Source organism: Cydia amplana, chromosome 5 (genome assembly GCF_948474715.1).
Source record: "Cydia amplana chromosome 5, ilCydAmpl1.1, whole genome shotgun sequence".
Lineage (NCBI taxonomy): Eukaryota > Metazoa > Arthropoda > Insecta > Lepidoptera > Tortricidae > Cydia > Cydia amplana.
Genome location: NC_086073.1, coordinates 3,804,984 through 3,821,455, shown reverse-complemented (window position 1 = coordinate 3,821,455; position 16,472 = coordinate 3,804,984). Strand labels below are relative to the sequence as shown.

The 16,472-nt window shown below is 38.0% G+C and overlaps 1 long non-coding RNA gene across 1 annotated transcript in view; it reads right to left on the bottom strand.

Annotated features, from left to right (window-relative positions):
- Positions 1-428: 428 nt before the first annotated feature.
- The window catches only part of LOC134647822 (uncharacterized), a 36,296-nt gene continuing 20,252 nt past the window's right edge, over positions 429-16,472 (bottom strand). Inside the window, exons 2-3 of the long non-coding RNA XR_010096859.1 lie at positions 15,076-15,107; positions 429-696 (exon numbers count right to left, since the gene is read on the bottom strand). This is a non-coding gene — a long non-coding RNA (uncharacterized LOC134647822). The remainder of the gene's footprint in view (positions 697-15,075; positions 15,108-16,472) is intronic.

Here is a 16,472-nt window from a genome sequence, read left to right as displayed (position 1 = left end):
GCTCTATGTCGCGGCATTTTCTCGCCTGTCGACTGTCGCGCCCATCATGTGCTAGCCGTGCTGAATAGGTACATAGTACGGACTTTATTTAGTGTCAAATTTTTTTTTTAACATTTTTAACCCAGCACCTATAAATAAATTCTAGTTGAAACGATAAGACTAGAGTATCAAGAAAGAGTAAAATCGCCATTAGATATATCGGAGCGGCCAAGGTGTTCACAATATGTGAACACCATGACAATAGAGGCGTGTTCAGATATTTGTGAGCGCCTTAGCCGTTCCGATATATCTGATTGACGACTGTACAGGCGTTGGGAAGATAATAAGGGTTCCTCTTAACACTTTTCTTACGGATCCCCATTAGCAGTTTCATGATTTCAGACCCTAAGAGTAAGTACCATGAGTAAGTATCATGTAAGTACGCGCAAGATAGACGAAAAATACAACGAAGTCTCCCCTATTTTCCTGGACTTGCAAATTTTCTTAGCAAAAAATTACGCCTTCCGGCAAAATGAACTGCATTAAAAATGCTCGCTCACCCGTATTAGAACAGTGGCCCGTCTAACTAGCATTGTCTATGGTCGAAGGGCGCGGGGCGCGGGCGCGGGGGCAGAGTAGTTCGGAGGCCCGGCGCGCACAAATAGCAAACTGCGACTTGGCATACAGCGAACATCCCACAGGGCCGCACTTGGCACGCTAGAGCAAACGTAGATATCCTTTTTTTGCGAGAAATTTTTTCACTTTTAGGATTTTTAGAAAGAAACCCGTTTTGCATTCATGTTTATATAGTAGCGATTAGACATGGGTGGAGATTTTTTACAGAATTCAATGGAATAAACCCAATAAACTTCCAGATTTAAATGTATACTGATTTTTATTGTAAATAATATTCACTTTTTTTTCTATGACTTACATTTTGACACGACTTAATAATAAAAGTTAAGCAAACGCGGGTCATTATACCCGTAAGGTATTTTTAACACAAGTAGTATGCCAACAAACCTAACCTAGTTTACCTAAAGCTCGAAACATTTTTTTGTTTATATATTGATTTTCGTATCCTAAGTAAACTTACTTAGAGCATCATACTAGACGTAGCACACACAGACGTACATAGTTACAGCATTTCAACACATACTTATACACAAAAGTTTTATAAATAAAAATACCCAGATATTTACTAATATGCCACCCTGTGGTAGGTATAGAAGGTAGGCCATAGAGTAAGGGAAAAAACGAAAATACAAAAGTTGACAAGTTTCATGCAAGTACATTTTATTCGTTGCCCTATTGTCTGTCACATATATTCACTAACTTTAAAGTTTCATTTGTATTGAGTATTTACAGGACAATTCAATAGTAATAATCCCAAAAAACCCTATAATTGTAAATAACTTGTCTACGTAGCAGTTGCTTAGATTTGTTTGCAAAATTAAACGGTTACTTCTCCAATTAAAGCAAATAAAAGGACTATAAGACCTATGTTAATGGGTTTTTCATTGCCTCGTCTCGTGTGACAGTTTAAAGTGTAGGTACAAAACAAAATCTTTACTCACGCGAACATTTAAAGTAACTACTTAGTTCAGAATAACATAGATTTTGCTGCATAAGAAGACACAATAAGTAAAGCAGTTCCAAAAAACCTAAAATAAATTATCTAAGTACAACCTTTAGCTTAAATATTACCTGAAGCCTCTAGTCAAACAAAACCTACTCTATACCATTTTCCATGCCTGTCTAAGGACATGTTGACGACAGATACATTATCAAGTTTATCAACTCGCCTGTCGGAAATTAGTCGTACTTGTTTACGCTACAAGGGTCCCGTGGGCGAGCCACCTAATCTCTGATCTTCTTGACATACTTCATATTTATCGAGACATTCGTAAACATTATTCGATATTTTCCTTCAATTACAGTATTCCCGAAACAAAAATGTACATAAAGATACATTACCTAAATACACATAAAAAGCACCAAGGTAAATAGAACGCGCACTGACAGGTCAAATCAGCTATGTTTTATTAAATACGAAAAGGTAAAGCTTTCGGGAGGCAAGACATCGACCTACCTACTTTTAGTTTTCAATATTTTTATTTAAGGAAAATTAATGTAGGTATAGGTACTTTGTATTTATGGGGGAAAAAAATCAGCGTCTAGACAGTCTTCGAATTTAACCGGTTCCAATTAGTTGTAATAAACTAATCCCTTTTTAATTACAAACGGTTTAATTAAATTAACGTCAGATGTCGACCTTTCTCTCTATTAAAATTAACTGTTAACACATTCACTGCCCCCGACGCACATGTGCGTCCACCGTCATACAAGTTTGTTCCTAGGCCACGCCCCCAGTGAATGCGTTAATTGCAAAATGCGATCGGTAATGGTTTTCATAGAAACATGTCAAAAGCGTTTCCAAAAATTAGGAGCTCGCATATTTGACCTTCGAATATCCAGGTATAGATTGGGGCGATATTGAGGGAAGTTGTTGAAAAGAGCTTTAAATAAGCGGCGCGGGGCACGGGCGGGCGGGGAGAGCTAGTCACTATCGCAACGAGCTCATTGCCATGGCTACGAGGCTCCGAATCCGGCCCTGGGTGGCCTTGCAATGGAATGGGGAGGGCAATAGCCCCGTCTACTTGCAAGTCGCTATCAATTCGCGCTTGCCAACGTCTCTGGCGACGTACCTAGCGCTTTCCGCGCTCAAACAGTGAATTTTCAAGGTCGTTAGCGAGTCTGCTTGCAGTGCGAACAAATGTTCCGTATCTACGTGACTAAATCGACATTTTTTAGGCACCTCGCTATCGGTTTCTATGTCGATTTGTCTCGCTCCGACCTGACCGATCCAATATCGAATTCGCATACCAAACATAGATGTGTAAAATAAACCTCTATCGAGCGTTAATAACCAAAGTTGAAAAGCTTACTAAACTAGTTTTGCCGGCTGAAATTCTAATATTTGGCATACTAAAACAAAAGCCGATTGCGTGTCGGCAAACAAAACCTTAGCACCAGTGTGCGATGAAATCCTTCATAGCCAGGAAACCTTATAACAAGCACTTTATCCGTGATAAACTTCACGTGATTCCGGCCCTTATTGCTTCATCCTTGCGTAGGTCGTATTATCGGTGGTAAGTTAGCACGCGCGGCAGGAGCGGGGGGTTATTGCAGATATGCAGTAAAGCGTTGGTGAGGCGTAGGACTATATACATTGCGGGTTAATTCGGTTATAGCGTGGAGTCATTGCATGCTGGGGCTGAAATATGGAAGGATGTCAGCGATGGTATCGGGTTTAGTGCGCGATAAGGCGTCATGTAGTACGTAGTGCCTACGAAAACTGGACTTGCGTGCGTTTTCTCGCGTGCTCCCAGCCAGTTTCCTATGAAAGACTGGCCTCGATTTCAGAGCTTATACTGTTATAAGTTATTCCACCCTGCACACAATGTAGAATTTCGTTATATCCATAAATTGTCTACGGTAAAGCTAGGAATATTAAAAAGATAGAGCATCGCTTTGATCGCCTTCGAGGATGGTCATAAATAGGTGTTTGAAGTACTTTATGTTAATAGTTAATTTTAAGGTTGAGTGGGATAATTGAGCACTTTTTGGGTGTTTTATGAAGGCGAATAGCGTTATCTAAAAGGCCTAATTTATTTATTTATTCTTGTGTAGCATGTTTATTAACAGACAGAGCCGCTTATTAACTATCTATTATAAGAATGTCTAGGCCTACTAGATATCATTATTAGCAGCATAAATATATATGACTTCTCGGTCTCGGTGTTGGACAGAGGCTTCTTAATATTATATAAGAGGATGAGATTTATTTTGTATATTTCTTCAAGACATTTCGTCCGCCAAAAACAGAATTGGTATGACTTAATGTTTAACTTCCAGCGCTTCACCCAAAAGCTCAGTCGTGCTAGGCCCTGTTGTGACGGTGCTTCTTATGCTATCCAGAAAAGGGACTGTCTCTATACCTAAATTAAAGAGCCCACTTTATGCATATGAACGTTCAACATTTCTATTAATTTTGACAAATAAAAGCTTATTACTAGTTCAACTTTTCCACGAAAACGCCACCCCTAGCCCAAAAAGTGAAAAAAGTTGATATTTTTGTTGAGCGGTTTATCCGGGCGGAGCAAGGGTATTCTTTAACATGTCTACATTGTCGCTGTCCTTTTTCCACATAGGCAGTTGAAAATGGGTGCGATGATGAACAGAACATCCAAATTCCGAATTGTCGAATAGTCCAGAACCGCCTACGCCTCCTCGCCTGCCTCCCATACTCTAGAATGCAAAAGTCTGTTAGATGTCTGAGTCGGCAAGAGACATACTACTTTTTGAATTTGAGCAAAAACAGTGCCCTAAATACGAAGCTAGCCCAGCTACATCCCATTTTAAGGTTCCGGCCAAAGTTTGCCGAAATTCAGGGGTCATTTTAATTTAAACTGAAACCGTATTAAGAAAAAATCAGCTCAGAATTCCACATAAAAAGTATAAAATTTAATTTATGGACTACGGTCATAGAAAACTCCCTGGATTTAACGCAAAGCAAACAGACGAATTTGACCTTAAAAGACCCACGGAAATTTAGTTCTTCCCCAGGTGCCTCGTTGCTTTAATAAAAAGAAAAAAAAATGCAGTTTGTTTACTCTTTATACTACTGAAGCCCACTAACTAAACTATAACTTAATATTTTATTTTTAAAACGCTTTTATCAGTTTTATCGCAAAACATTCATATTTACCGTTATTTATTAAAACTAAAAAGATGTAGGTACCTTATTCATGAAACAATTATTGACATACAAATTTCAAACCAATTAAATTTATATAAAGTTAACAACTCTCTGAATTCGCTGTCCCAGGGCTACCCCGCCGCGTCTGACGGTCTGAATTAAAACATCAAAGACATTGAGCTTCAGATTTCTAGAGGAAAAACGCTCTAATGGCCGACTGAACTCAAAATACTTAAGACGATTTTGGCTTGAGACCAATCGAATAAAGACGAAAGGCGCTAATTTTTCACCTTTCTCTGTCGAAAATTGAAATGCTGACTAGGGACTCTTATTTGGGTCACTTTAAGTAGCGCATTGAGATTACATTGGAATTGTTTTGGTTGGTGTGTGTGTCTTGTTTCCTCTTAAGCGGAAAATTGTCAAGCACGTCATTTCCTAGATTGGGATTATATTTTTAGGATTAAATGACCCAGGAAGATTCTAGATGGGAGGGAGACTGTTGACTCAGCGTCGAAACAGGTGTTTACTGTCTAGAATGCCTACGACTTAAATTTTAACAGGCTTTCGTGCGATTTTCAGATGAACAGCCCTTGTATAGATCATGCTTAAATTATTTGCTTGGAAATGGTAATGTAGCTTTAATTTAAGTACTATTGAGTGATCGCAAGCTGAATGATCGTTTAAACTCTGCTGTTGCACAATTCACTGAATTTTGCAACTTTATTTAAATAAATAATACACAAATTGACTAAGCCCCACAGTAAGCCCAAGAAGGCATGTGTTGTGGGTACTTAGACAACCGTATATATGATAAACAAATACTTAAATGTACTTAACATGGAAAATACCCAGGACTCAGGAACGAAATATCTGTGCTCACCACACAAATAAATGCCCTTACCGGGATTCGAATCCAGGCTTCATAGGTCGTCGTAATAAATCGCTATGCCGACAGATTAACTAACATCCCCTATATCCCTAATGCATTTCGTCAGGTGACATTGACAAGCAAAAATCACTAATTACTATAAAATATTTAAACAAAAATCAACCTTCGTTTCGTACTAATATGGTGTACGTACGTACGTAACTTGTGGTGGTACTTTGTGACTTTTGCTTGTCACTTGACGATTTGTCCATTATGGTTTTATCATAATTAATCAAATCTCCATCTTCAATTACTTATAGATATAAAAAAGGTAATGTAAGTAATATAACTAGTCAACCATAAAAACCTAACAATAGACTACAAACCTTTCTTTTAAAACATGGAAACTGCACCTTCATTATATATTCACCTGATGTCACAAAATCACTATTCAACCAGCTTCCTTGCCAACATTTATTTAAAAATACTAGAAATTGAATATAAACAAATAAACTAAGCCACAATATTAAGAATTTAGGCAAGTATTTAGATACCGGTGCAAGTAACTGGAATTAACAATGTCAATAATGTGTATATCTACAGCTTTGAAACTTAATATAGAACCTCTTCTAAAGGAAAACACAACGAATAACAAGTATAATAACTAATTAGCTTCGTTCATTAATTTAGGTTCAAGAGAAGTTATGGCATGGCAAATAACGCCTCCGGAACAAACTAAAGGCCTAATTCGTCCTTTAAAATACGTCAAAAATTTGCTAAAGATATGATATGGATTGGATATGTCTTATTGGATATATCTTCAAACAAAAACGTCACTTTTGACACTGACACTAACAGACGCAATTATATTAGCGTTATTTTATCACAAACAAAGTAGTCATTTAGATTGTCTGACGTAATTATTAGTCAATGGATGCCTGAAACCTAAGTCACACCTTACAATAGAAACATACTTACAAATATGAGCCGGAAACACTCCTTTTTTATATGTTTTCAAATAAGTTATATGGATTCAATATCTATTATCCAATAGACGACTGAATCCTAAGGTATCCCTAACAAAAGAAACACAATAACCCACAAATGTAACCCATCAGAATCTTTTTTCACTCAATTCATAAATTGACTGGACCCCTTAAAGGGTTGAGGTGAGGAACCGTCTAGACGACCCTAAAGGACGGGTTTTGATAAGGGTGTTGTCGGCGACCTTGAACTTTACAACGACTTAAACAAATGAGACCTCGCACGGGCACGCTTCACTCTTATTCCATAAATCATGCAAAATATGTACCACCCCTGAGAAAACGTCGCCTTCAATTTTCGTTCACAAAAGCTCCCAGACTAGCGCTTCTTACTCGTCCTAAGGTTCTGAAACGCAAAATTACTACTAAAATCATGTCTAATTGCACAGGAACTCGCTTAACTGTCGCAGGCAACAGTCGATACTTCGACACAAAACAACCTAGACCTGGCCCGGTAGACGTACCAAAATAAGCCGAGCCAGTTCCTAAACAAAAAGAAACTGAAATAAACAAGGTCGGGGAATCGACGCCGCCGTCGCCGCCGCCATAAAGACCGACGTCCGTCCTTGAAAATGGGGGGTTCTTACAAATTGGGTTATTACAGTGCGTGGGGGCGTGGGGGTCACGACGGTACGTGCAAGCGAGAGGCGGCTAGCTTAGTCTATGCGTGTTTCGCATGCGGAAACGGGACGGAAGTGCGTGGGCGTACCTCCGCTGCGCCACCCCATCGCCCGGCACGCCTCTCCAGGAAGGAGTCCCGGCCCAGACTAGGGCTCCGGCGCCGATCATTATAATTACTCTCCAAGGTGAGCCGGGAGCCTGCAACCCCACCGGCGGCCTAATCCGGCGCGCCTCCGGGACTCGACAGCTATTCCCAACATAATATTACCAGCACCAAACACTTCTACTGTAATTAAAAGCACCCGAACATCATCCGCCTATCCGAACGACGGCAATTATGAGCCTAATCAAAAGGCCTACTAAATTTAGTCTACTTTACAACCGTCTTGAGAAGGGACTATCAAAAACTAGTAGGGTTATAATCTCCCAAATCTAAAAAAAAATCGCATTTTTTTTTTCATTTTTGACATAGTTGTATTCGGCGCTCCAGGTCACAAACTTGGATTTTTCATTGGGCCAACATCATAAATTATCAAACTACCGTATTTGACGCAAAGGAACCCCGTACTTTCAGGCGACAAAGTTACTGGATTATTTAAAAACTTGCACAATCCAGCCGTCAATTAGGCAAAGCGCCGACAGTTTCTGAAAGTCGTGCTGCTAATCACCGCTCGAGGAAAGTTGGCCAAAGTTCGCAAGTTGTCTTTGTGCAGTCGACGGCGAAGTGTTCAGGTGTCAGGCAGCTGTGGATGAAGTGCCCATTGACGGCTGACGGCTTGCAATGCCATTTAAGCCGGCAGGGCTGTTTTGAAAACTTTAAATCGTAACGCCTTAAGGGTTATTAGTGTTATTACATTTTGTCGATTGATCAGGTAGGGTTAAAACTCTGTACCTATGGTAGAGTTGACAACGCGCATGTGACATCCCTGGAGTTGCAAGAGTATACTGATCGAGCCGTACTCGCACAACTAAAATTAAGTATAGGTATAATGAAAGGCCTGTGCACACCGGCTTGCGTGTGCGTGACGTGCACGTGCGCGTGCGCTAAAATGTTGGAGCCGCACACGCACACGTCACGCAAGCGGTGTGCCGTCTCTCATAAGGATCTGTATACTACAACGCTGCACGCACACGTGCACGTCACGCGCACGCAGCCGGTGTGCACAGGCCTTTCAGATTCTTTGGGTAGAATTCATATATAAGTTCTTGGAATTATTCGTTTTATACCTACTATTTTTTAAATGGCACACAGAGACTACTCTTCGATACTAATACACTAATACCAATTGCCCGTGAAAATAAAGTCTCATTGTCATTAACCAAATATTCTCACCTCTAAATTTCCAAAAACTGTTTACCAGATAGAATATTTTTTTAACCCAGAATATTTTTTTAACCCGGAGCGATTACTTTTCTATCCAACAACAACCTTTCTCTAATAGGTTCAAACTAAATTCTCACAGCTTATTCTAGACCTATAGACAGGTGGAAATCGGCCTGTTTCGAGAAAAGTCGTCGACATCTCTTCTAAATACCTAAAACTGGTATGGATGTGTTCCTCGTGATCTCTAGAATACGAAATGACCGGTTTTAGTTTATGGAGTGGGGGACGGGTCGAAAAAAAGGGGGGCAAAGATGGCGGCCGACCATTATTGATATTTGTTCACATCTTGAGTCCTATGGGACCGATCGGTTCGTGTGAGGTGTCGTTTGAAAGAGTATTAAACGTGCTATTATTGTTTCATAATAACCGTAGTCATAACTGTAGTCGTTTACAAAATATTTTAAAATATTTGATTTTATACCGTGCATGGATGGCATAAGTACTGATTAAATATGCGCCTAACTCAATAAATTACAACAATACCGCAATTATTTTATTACAAAATATACGAGACATTTCATTAGCTTACCAAAAACATAAGTTTTATTGGCGTATGATATTATATAACCAATTAATAACGAATTTTGTTCAGCATGGGTCACTACGCACCGTCACGTAAATGGCGGGCGACCGACGTAAACTTTTCATTATTTCTCGGGTTCTATTTTATTGATCAATTGCTGATAGGTACCATTTGAAAGGTTATTAAACGTACAATAAATGGTTTCTAATAGCCGTAGTCATAACTTTAGTAATTTACAAAATATTTTAAAATATTTGATTTTTTTACCGTGCATGGATGGCATAAGTACTGATAAAATATGCGGCTAACTCAATAAATTATAACTTTACTCCAATAATATTCTTACAAAATGTACGTGAAATTTCATTAGCTTTCCAAAAATATAAGTTTTATTGGTGTATGATATTATATAACCAAGTAATTACGAATTTTGTTCAACATGGGTCACTAAGCGCCGTCACGTAAATGGCAGGAGATCGGCGTCAACTTTTCATTATTTCTCGGGTTTTATTTTATTGATCAGTTCGTGATAGATACCATTTGAAAGAATATTAAACGTACTATAATTGGTTTTCAATAACTGTAGTCATAACTTTAGTCATTTTCAAAATAATTGAAAACATGATTTTTTACCGTGCATGCACATAAGTACTGCTAAAACATGGTTCTAACTTAATAAATTATAACTTTATCGCAATTAATGTATTTACAAAATATACGAGACATTTAATTATCTTTCCAAAAACATAAGATTTATTGGTGTAATATAACCAAGTAATAATGAATTTTGTTCAGCATGGGTCACTGCGCACCGTCATATAAATCCCAACAAACAATTAGGCGACACTTAGCACCTATTTTCTTACCTAAAGACAGCCTGGCTCTAGAATAGCTACATCTATAGTCTTAGTTTACAGTTTACAGGCTCTGGTGAGATAAAAGTGTTTAAAAGGTTCATCTAAAGATTTAAGATCTACAGTAGCTGTTTTGGGCGCTATATTGCATGTTAAGCTGCTAGTATTATAGCTTATAGCTCAAAGTGAATTGAACAACCTTAACATCTATATGAGTAATAATCTGCAATTTGCACTTAAGGTTCTAAACGTGTGATAAAGCCTTCTACTTATAGCTTTTTATATCGCAATCGCTACTTAACTCTCTTGTATGACTTACAGTCGAACAGAGAAGTTATGAGTCGCTATTATAGATCTAAGATCATGTAGTTACAGACGAGCGTTATTTAAATACCGTAGTACATCTTATAACTGTCAATAGAGTCATACTTACAAGCTAAAACTACAATGCCAAACGCCAATGAATTAATAGGTAAGCAAAAACTATAAATTAGACCGTAAAATAAAATAGTAAATAAATATAATATAGATAGTTTACTCAATATTGACCTTATCTTACTATTACTATACTTAAAACCGGACTTCACGGATAGTTATTATGTGGAGATACGCTGCTACTCAAATAGTAGTCACTTATTTTGCATCCTGGAGCGTGCGGCGACAAATATCTCTTTAACGCCACAAGCCTCAGATCTCACTGAAAAGGTGATTTTAAATTATTAACTACGGAGTGGGTTTGAAAACGTTTTACGTTTAGACGCGTGAGTCAAATAACAACAAAGATATTAAGTACTTCATATGCAGTGGTTTTGCAATCATGAAAGCTACGAACTTAACGATGTTATGAACCTAGAACTGGGCTTTTGTCAAAAGAGTCAAACTATACTTAAGTTTCCTGTGATAAAAAAACAAACCATCATATATATCGATATTTTCTCATTTTGGATACCTACATTATAAAATGTACTGTCAAACAATAATAGAATGCTGCTGGTCTACCAGGCGCTCGCCGCGCCGTGTGTTTGCTTGCTTGGCGAAATTGGTCCTGGCATACCTACATATATGTTTATAGTTGTACGGTAACTAAACAATATTTTTGGAAAGTTAATAAATAGTTTGCTGATTTTACTCTAAAAATTTCACGCTATATTTACTACATTATCTCTTTCTCAAATTATTTCAGTCACTAAGCAAACCTCTAAGGTAAAAATTTAACATTTTCTTTAATATTTTTAAAATGGTTATTTTGGGCCTCAGATTTCAAACAATCGAGTATTCACAGAAAATTTAATATGCTTGCAAATGGTATCCACCATGTATCAGAAAAATAGAACCTGAAATATAATGAAAACTCAACGATGGCCGGGCTCCATTTACGTGACGGTGCACAGTACCCATGCTGAACAAAATTCATGATTACTTAGTTATACAACATTATAAAGCAATAAAACTTATATTTTTGGATAGCTCATAAAATTTCCCGTATATTTTGAAAATATTTATTGCGGTAATGTTATAATCTATTGAGTTAGAAGCATGTTTTACCAGTACTTATGTCCATGCACGGTAAAAATCATATATTTTCAATTATTTTGTAAATGACTACAGTTATGACTACGGTTATTAGAAACCAATTATTGTACATTTAACATTCTTTCTAATGGTATCCATCACCAATTGATCAGTAAAATAGAACCCGAGAAACAATGAACAGTTGAGGTCGGTCGCCCGCCATTTACGTGACGGTGCGTAGTGACCCATGCTGAACAAAATTCATCATTACATGGTTATATAATACCATACACCAATAAACCTTATGTTTTTAGAAAGCTAATGAAATTTCTCGTATATTTTGTAATAACATTAATTGCGGTAAAGTTATAATTTATTGAGTTAGACGCATGTTTTGTCAGTACTTATGCCATCCATGCACGGTAAAAAATCATATATTTTAAAATATTTTCTAAACGACTACAGTTATGACTACAGTTATTATGAAGCAATAATAGCACGTTTAATACTCTTTCAAACGACACCTGAAACGAACCGATCGGTCCCATAGGACTCAAGATGTGAACAAATATCAATGCTGATCGGCCGCCCACATTCCCCCCCTTTTTATCGACACGTCCCCCTCTCCATAAACTAAAACCGGTCAATTCGTATTCTAGAGACCACGAGGAACACATCCATACCAGTTTTAGGTATTTAGAAGAGATGTCTACGAAAATCGTGAAGGAGACGACTTGTGTTTAATTTAACGCCAGACTACTAGACTAAACGTACGCAATTCGTTTACGGCCTTACATTTTCACCGAATAGTCCCGCAATCTCCAACTTAACAAAACAACTTTTCCCATCATAAACAACCTTTTTTTCGCAGCCCTACTGGCTCGGACCGCACTGGTTATGTGTTTAGAATCGGGCTAAATGGATTGCGACTTAGGACCAGACACGCGCATTTTATACAGAATTAGGTCTAGACGGGATTCACTTTAAAGCTTGTCCCAGTGTTTCAAATCATTCGAAATGGAGACAACCATATATGTCCTTATACAAAAATCTATTTAATTTACATCACAGTTGTTATGATATTGAGTATTGAGACAATATTTTGTGGATGAAATTATCAATTATGTTCGTTGTTCGCGAAAAACGCTAGAAGACAGAATTAGCCACATTGACCTTACATTTTTTAACCAAATTTTACGAAGAGAAATAACCTATTTTTTGGATTTCACGAGCAACCGTTTATATTTTTCTGTCTCAAGGCTTAAAAAGCTGTCAAAAAACTTTTTTTATCTAGCCCCGCTAAAGCGAAGCACACGTCATGTTGATCAAAGACTGAATGGCGCGCGCCCCTACGCTACTCGCTTCATAGAATTAGCACTAGGCTGGATTACCTTTTTATAGCCGCTTAACTTGTTTTATATGACTACAATGCAGAGCTTTGTTGTGAGAATACTAGACCGAAGAATGAAGTCAGATTTAAATGCTTATGATGGTAACCTCTAGACCAGGGTTTTTTTAGTGTGGGGCGCGCCCTCTGGGGGGCGCAATAACATTGTAAAGGGGGCGTGGGGCAGCGGGACAAGTGCACACTACACCACAGATTACCTAATAGTTCTTACGAACCGATACGAACTCATTCAATGCCATAAAGAGAAAAGATTCAAAACAAAAAAAAAAATTAGACATAAAATACCAATGACCGACTAGATTAAGTTTAACACACTTATCTTTTATTTTTATATTTGCATTACGTGCGAATATTTGTAAAAAAAGGCTCTAATAACAATTTCGTTAAGTCTAACAAGGTGCACCAACACACGGCAGCGCACGACCGGTAGTTGTAGTAGACCAGTGTATCTTTGCGGGAGACTGCCTGGACCTACGCCCAGCGGTGGACGTCTTTCGACTAATATGATGATGATTATTAAGGTTCTAAGCAAAAAACGATACAGAAACATGGATAGGTATATAAGCATGAATGAAATTAGGCGATCTAACAAAAAAAAGAAACTGTCCACTATTTATTTACAAAATAGGCAACGATTCCTCCGAAATCCTCAACTTGAACTTTGTACAAAACAAAGTTCCATAGCTATTAAAATCAGTAATTTATCTATTTAACCTATCCGCTGAGCCCTGAACCACATTCCAAACGCACAATGCGATAACGATGACGTAATGCTACGACCGGCCGGGGGCCAATTATGCGAGGAATATCCCCCTAACAACAAACTGCGTCGCCAAACGTAATACGAAACGACCAGCGTTACTCCACCCCTGGCATACTACGCTCATGCTCCGCTCTGACCCGCGTACGGCGTTCTAATACGGGGAAAGGAGGGTCAGGCTTAGCTGGCGGTTTATCACTTCTCAGTCATTTGTTACTAGTTAAAAATTCACTCACTTGCAGCTTCTTGGTGTACGTGATCGAAATTCAAATAGTTCAGTGACCTTAACATGTGTTGAAGACATGTGGGGAGCGCAGTGGGTAATTAACCGCAATACACACACCTCGTAATGTAAGGGAGCGGACGATAATCAAATTTTTTGCACTATAATTGACATCAAGAGAGAGCAAGAGAATATAGTAAAATTAAAGTAATAGATCCGTTTTGAAGGCATAAATAAACATAATAAATAAAGTAATAGCTGTTAGAAATAATGTTAGTGTTGGTAATTACTATAACTGTTCCAAATTTTAGCTATATACGTCAAACGGTCTCTGAGAAAAACACATTTTTAACCGATTTGCAAGACCGAAGTGATTCCATAAGCCATTCCGTGAACAAAGTTTTGTACGAAACACTAAAAACTACAGCGTGTGTCATCGTTAGCTCCATCTTAGCTACTACTAGGGCCCGCATCCTAGAATAGAGCCCCGTAGGTAACTGTTAATGCGCGGTTATAATCGGCCTTTTGAGAGCTTTTCGTTGAAGGAAAACATCGTGAGGAAATTTGCATACATCTGCGAAGAAATTCAAAGGTGTATGTGTTGTCCAAAACCCGCATTGGGCCAGCGTGGGTACTATAAATAGTCCAAAGTCCAAGCTCTATCGCGCATGAGAGGAGCTGTATATGCCCAGCGGTGGGACCTAGCGGCGGGAAGAGGCCTTTTTTGCTGATTTCGTGGTGTACGAGTAGGTTGTCAACGTTATCAAAATGCATGAATGAAAGTGTTTGGTGGAGTACGCGAAAACTTATAACCATTATTAATAGTTTTTATATCCCTGTCAAATAAATTCCCAAGTACAATAATTTTAATAGCGAACGGTTTTATGAGTTTGTCATAACTGTCATAAGAAATATAGGCTTAATTTTTTTTTTAATTTACTTTAAAAAATAATTTAGGTACAGATGTAGTGCATAATTGTTTTCCTTCGTATTTTCTCGGAAACACTCGCATTTGCATTTCTTCAATCAACCTCAGTACTTTTTGTACCGAGACTGATGAAACAGCAAGACACGTTCGTACGTTTCCGTAAAAATACGAAGGAAAATAATTATACACTACATCTGTACTTGTACTTACCTGTACTTTAAACTGCCATCTTGAACCCCAAGCTGAAAAGATAAAAAACACTAATAAAATCAATATTTAAGTCTTCCACAGTACAGTACAGGTCATTTTATATCTTAATGAAATCACTACGTATTAAAAATGTTGAAATATTTAATACGTTACATTTAAAGCCTTCATTTAGATGAAGAATGAATTCAAAGCCTTCATATACTTAGGTATATAACCCTTGGGGCCTCGGGTACCGATTACATATGTACCTAATTGGATAAACCTCGTTCGATAGACTTAAATTCCAAACAAATCTCCATTTTTACACTAAAACTCATTTTATGTTGAATGTATGTTTGTATGTAGATACACACTTGTAGTTTGTATGTAGATAAACACTTGTAACTTGATGAAGAGAAATATTAGTATTGTAAGACGTATTTTCTACAGGAGATTATAAAGGTATCAACGTTCAAAGTAGCGATTATTGATTATACTTAAAATAACTTCCTTGTTAATGAACTTGGCTTATAATGGGATAATCTTTGCAACAGGCGAAAGTACCTATTATATCTGATGATAATCGAATTACGAGTACCTAAACCACAGAATAAGTAATAGTACATATTATCATACAGAACGGCCACGCACCACCCCGCCCCGACTCGCATTACCTCGCCCCGCGACTGGCCGCGACATGAATCTGGCGGACTTCTGGCGTCCTCTCAGTACAGCGACTTACCCACACATACACAATGACGCGTGTACAGACGTGCCGCGCACACATATAAACGCAAATGATTTTTGATGTATGGCGTGTCCGCCCTGTGGCTACGCGAAGCACAGCCTTCGTGAACGTTGTTCGCACTGTTGGTGCTTGATAAAGGAGACCTATACCAGTACCATGAGTCACTGACAGTGTCAAAACTGACATAAACGCCCACGTCTACTTAATTAACTGTAGGTATATACATATTGCTCGCACTAATACGCGAGTACGAGCGAGATGTATAAAAAGTAAGTTACGTTCTCAATAGCGTTTATGTCAGTGCCAAACTGGTGGTAGCCAAACTAGGCTCTCCGAAACAAAATGTCGCGCGAGTGACAAAAACTCTTGAGTCTAAATCGTAATAACTATAGTTGGTCAAACCAATTTGGCAGTAAATAAGAACCAAAAAAAACTATACTCATCCTTTTCTTTTGGATGCTAGTACTAGTGTAAGACAACAGTATGATTCCTCTGTCTATGTTGAAATGAGACAGTCCTTTGACAAACTATATTTGAATATCTGACGACAGCTTTTTAGTCGCCTATTTGTAGGCGATACATTTTTAATTTGGGAACGAACATATTTAACGTAATATGTTAACCTAAAATCGATCAAATGACTGTCAGGCCAATTCGAACGAACACTAAT